Below are 5,105 nucleotides of genomic sequence, written 5' to 3'. Positions count from 1 at the left end.
AATTATGGAGAAAATTGAATGAAGAAGCATTTGACTTTGTCCTTGGTTCTGGCTGCCTGAGATTGGGGTGTCACTCATTCATTGTTCATGTCACCATTCATTGTCATTCACACATCACCATCCATTGAGCTCAGCTCAGCCTGAGATGACTTTGTGAGAAGGGACAGCAAGCCTGAGCATCCGTGGGCCCCCCTCCCTCCTTTCCCGCCAGACTCAGGACTTTCTAAGAGTCTCTGTAGCCCCCACAGTGTGGGATTGCTCTGTGCTAATGCCCCATCCTAGTCCTGGAGCCTGGGAGCTGGGGGTGTGGGTCAAGTCTGCACAGGTAACAGCTGATGGGGCAGATGCACAGGCCAGCTCTTCATCTAAATGTCCCAGGCTGCCCTCTGGAAGCGGGCAGCAAGTCTGACAAACAGCTCCCAAGTCTCCATGGAATTGCTTTGACCTCTGTGTGAGAACAGAGCGTGTTTCTTCAGTGGGGCTGTTATCTTATCCACTCTCCTTCATACATTTATATCTGGATGGATTAGGTGAGCCTGTGAATGGTCTCTCTGCTTCTCTAGAGAGGGCAGGGTTTTACACCCACACGTAATCTCTTGTCTGAGAATATTGTCCAAAAACTAGGTCATCTATTGTAAAGGAAATTAGGCGGTAATTAAATTTAACTGGATGCTACAGCACTGGTGGTTTCATTTTAGAGGGAGCATGCCTCCCTAATTACTTTATTGCTGAGTTACATAGGCTGCGTGCTGCTCTTCTGTAAGGGGAAGGCTGTATTTCATAAGTTAGAGGATGATTTCTGGGCTTGCATTTTAATCGGCAGATCTCACCTTCAAGGGCAAGTTCTGTTTCCTTGTGCCCTTTTCAGGTTGCCTGGCAGTTGTTTGGCTCAGCCAACCTGAGATATCTTTTGAAAAAAGAACGACGCAGACAGGCCAGACCAGGCTGGTTTTGGTGGGTTCTTTTCACATATGCGGTGGATGGTCACAGCTCTCTCCCTGCTCTCTATTTTCTGATAAGAAAGGGGACAGAGAGGCAAGTCCTGTGGAAGAGCAGCTTGTTAGTCCTGCAGCACAGCTGGCAGGAGAACCCGGGTTTCATGACTTCAGCCACCGGCTGCTTATCACAGTTCCACAGGGGAGCTGGGGTCAGGGCTGGGAGAGTTGGGCCCCAGCTGGAATTGGGTGCCATCATGCTCATTGGAATTGCTGTGTGACAGGACCACCTTGCAACAGTCTGGTTGCACCCTTGTTATGGGAAAGGGGACCTGGCCCGAGGGGGTCTGCCTTGGGCCCGCTGGTAGTATGTGGGTTCTTGACTTCGTGCAGGAAAGATTTCACAATACGAAGTCGAGGTGATTTTTAGAGTCTGTTTAATAAAGCTGGGACAGTGACACAAGGAAGGGCCTAGGGCAGAAGAAGCAACCGGAGAGGAAGTCAGAGAAAGGGGGCCTTAAGGAGAGGTGCAGGGGTTAGCCCGGGAGGAGCTGCGGCTACCCATTGCTTCCTGGTTGCAAGTCGCATGGGTCCCTTAGAGTTTAGGACCCAGCCTGTGGGGGAAGGAGAGGTGGAAGGGAAAGGCCTGGGTGTGCTTCTGGGAGGGAGCCTGAGAGCTACGACTTTCGACTTTCGACTTTCGTTTTGAGGATTTGAAAGGCTGGGAGTTTAGGGCAGGTCTTGGGGAGGATCTCAATAGAATATTCATCAGTTTTATGCTGAAGAGCCAAAATGATATGTACTCCCTTAACTTCCTTGGTCCTTGGGTGTGGTTGGCAAATGGCACTAATTGGATTTCTGCTATGTCTCCATGAGTAGGGTTATGTAAGCTATTTATCTTCTGGCTGGGGAGAAGTGTAACCATTTACTCTTGAGTGTCCTTGGTTAGGGAAGGTAGGATTTTGCAATTTTCCAGCTAGCCGCAAACTGGTTGGCTGTTTAACTGTCTCAGTTTCCCTATTCTGCTTGTCCTGGCTCACTAGCCTGTTTCACCCTCAAAATGTGGATTATGTGGCCTCCTCCCATTTCTTTTAGACCTAGGATCCATTTAGATCACCCACAATGATCACCCATTAGATCATCCATTTAGATCACCCAGGCAGCAGCCCCAAAGCACTGTGGGACACCACCTGCTTTCCACGCTGCCCTTCACCCAGTGCCTGACGTGAGGTCTCCTCCCTCACTCCCTTTGCCTAAACATTCTAGACAAATCACATGAAGAGCATTGAAGTTCCCGGACGCGCCATTCCCATTTCCCCGTGGTTTCTTTGCTGGGAGCTATTATCATTAGTGTTTGTGAGAAAAACTACTATTAAACCCACAGCTTGCTACATTCCTTAAAAAAAAGGTCGTTTAGCTCTAACCGGTTTGGCTCAGTGGATAGATCGTCGGCCTGCAGACTGAAGGGTCCCAGGTTCGATTCTGGTCAAGGGCATGTACCTTGGTTGTGGGCACATCCCCAGTAGGGGGTATGCAGGAGGCAGCTGATTGATGTTTCTCTCTCATCGATGGTTCTAACTCTCTATCCCTCTCCCTTCCTCTCTGTAAAAAAATCAATAAAAAAAAATATTTTTTAAAAAAGATAAGGTCGTTTATTTCTTTTGAGTGCCGACAAATACGGTCCAGTGACCCTTTCCTAGTAAGTCATTTCATGCTGACTAACTTCCAAATTAGACGGTGTAGGGGACCAGGCAGCCAGGAAAGTCGTGTGTGTCCATGTGGAAGTCGCAGGATTTGGATGGGAGTCTTGTGAGGAGGGTAACTCAGGTTGTGCCTCAGAGCCTCCCTCCCCTCACCCCCACCCCCGCCCCTTGGCTCGGTACATGTGAGGTTCTGGCAATTTCTATAGCAAGGAAATTCCTTAAAGAGCAAAGAAGAATCCCACTGAGCACAGCTTAGCTGGCTAATGAGGAAGCCAAGTACATGGGTTTATATCTAACCTGCTCCCACATTCTATCAATCTATAATTATCACATATTTTCCAATCTTCCCTGGGAGGCATGGCAGGTAAAATAGACTAAGAAGAAAATAATGGTGCTTGCTGCACAATTTATTAGATTGATACCTGTTAACCTTGAGTAGGCTCCTTGCAGGTGATGGGAAGGCCCTGGATGCTCTCAGAAAAGACAAAGCAGAGTAACCGTTGAAGCTCATTGTTTTTTAAAACCTCTGTCCACAGACCTGGCAGCATGCAGAATAGTCAATGTCTTAGAGGTTTAGGTCTTGCTGTGTTGACCCGGGAAGCCTCTGGTTTACATGGAAAAGTGATTTGTCTCCATCTGCCTCCCTGTCCCAGTGCCAGGTCAGCCCTGGAGGGTCCCCCAGGCCCTTAAGAGGGGCCCTGTGGTGTGAGTCTCCCTGTCCTGCAAGTGACCACTAGGCCAAGACAGCTTCCAAGTTCTGTTTCCCTTTTCTTCTTCTGTAGTGAAAAAAATAAAAGACTATTTGGAAAATAGAATTACAAATACAGACACCTAGAATCCCATTATTTTACCTTCTTTGCATATTACCTTTTGGTTTTTGTTCTCATAAAATCCTGTATAATAAAAGGATAATATGCAAATCGACCGAACAGCAGAACTACTGGTTGCTATGATGTGCACTGACCACCAGGGGGCAGATGCTCAACACAGGAGCTGCCCCCTGGTGGTCAGTGTGCTTTCACAGGGGGAGCACTGCTCAGCCAGAAGCTGGGCTCAAGTTGGCGAGTGCAGTGGTGGTGGCGGGAGCCTCTCCTGCCTCTGCTGCAGGTGGGCAGTAAGGAGCGAGGGATTCTAGACTGCGAGAACCGCACACTGCAAGAGGGATATCTGCCTGCCGGCTTAGGCCTGATCCCTGGGGAGCCTAAGCTAGCAGGAGGACATCCCCCGAGGGGTCCTGGACTGTGAGAGGGCACAGTCTGGGCTGAGGGACACCCCTCCCCTCCAGTGCACGAATGTTGTGCACCGGGCCTCTAGTAATAATATATACATACTAGAGGCCTGTTGCACAAAGAGATTCATGCAATAGGCCTTCCCTTCTCCTGGCTGCTGGCACAGGTTTTCCTCCGGCACCCGGGACCCAGTCCTTCGCTCCAGCCTGGAGCTGCCTTTAATCTTCCGTCTTCGCTGCTTTGGTTTGCCTTCAGTCTTCCCTCTGCCGCTTGGAGCCTACGTATGCAAATTAACCACCATCTTTGTTGGTGGTTAATTTGCATATCGTGCTGATTATCCAATGGGAGGTATAGCAAAGGTATGGTCAATTACCATGTTTGTATATTATTAGATAGGATGGTCTTTATGGTTAAAACTAGAGGCTCAGTGCAAGGATTTGTGTACTGGTGGGGTCCCTCAGCCTGGCCTGCGGCTCTCCAACATCCCCCGAGGGGTCCCGGATTGTGAGAGGGTGCAGTACAGGCAAGGGACCTCACTGGTGCACAATCAGGGCCAGGGAGGGACTGCAGGAGGGCTCCAGGGCATGTCCGGCCCGTCTCACCCAGTCCCGATTGGCCGGACCCCAGCAGCAAGCTAACCTATTGGTCAGAGTGTCTGCCCCCTGGTGGTCAGTGCACATCATAGCTACCAGTCGAATGGTCGAACAGTAGCTTAGGCTTTTATATATATAGATTAGTGTACATATACGTCTTAAAATTATAATGTAATTTTTTCCTACATTATACCCATTTCCCCAATGTTTTATCCAAATTTCATGCTAATCATCCTAAATGAAGTCTGCCTAACCTTTTTCATCTTGATGATGAAAAAGGCTAGACCTTTTTTTCCTCCCACTACCACAAACTATGCAGTTGAGTGCCCAACATTTGGGGAAATTGTAGCGGTCAGCACACCTGGAATACAGTGGATAAGCCTTGCCCTGGGACAACCACTTTCATGATCACGGTACCTCCTCTGCTGGGTAAGTGTGTCAGACCTTAAGTAAGATATGTCTATGAGATGCCCAGCACAGTGACTCTCATTTATTAATTCATTTGTGTGTTCATTCATTCATTGAACAAACACATCACAAATCTATTCCAGGTCAGCACGGGATAGAAGGATGTAAATAAGATGCAGTCCTTGCCCTTAGGGAGTCCCTGGCTAGTGACATGTAAATTAAGGATGGCATTAACAG

General features: G+C 48.6%; 1 non-coding gene across 1 annotated transcript; it reads right to left on the bottom strand.

Annotated features, from left to right (window-relative positions):
• Positions 1-4,733: 4,733 nt before the first annotated feature.
• Positions 4,734-4,897, bottom strand: LOC118662357. The gene has a single exon (XR_004969733.1). It is a non-coding gene; the product is annotated as a U1 spliceosomal RNA (small nuclear RNA).
• Between the last annotated feature and the right edge of the window lie 208 nt (positions 4,898-5,105).

Source organism: Myotis myotis, unplaced genomic scaffold (assembly GCF_014108235.1).
Source record: "Myotis myotis isolate mMyoMyo1 unplaced genomic scaffold, mMyoMyo1.p scaffold_m19_p_8, whole genome shotgun sequence".
Classification (NCBI taxonomy): domain Eukaryota; kingdom Metazoa; phylum Chordata; class Mammalia; order Chiroptera; family Vespertilionidae; genus Myotis; species Myotis myotis.
The sequence above is the reverse complement of the archived record's forward strand: the minus strand, read 5'-3'. Positions and strand labels throughout refer to the sequence as shown.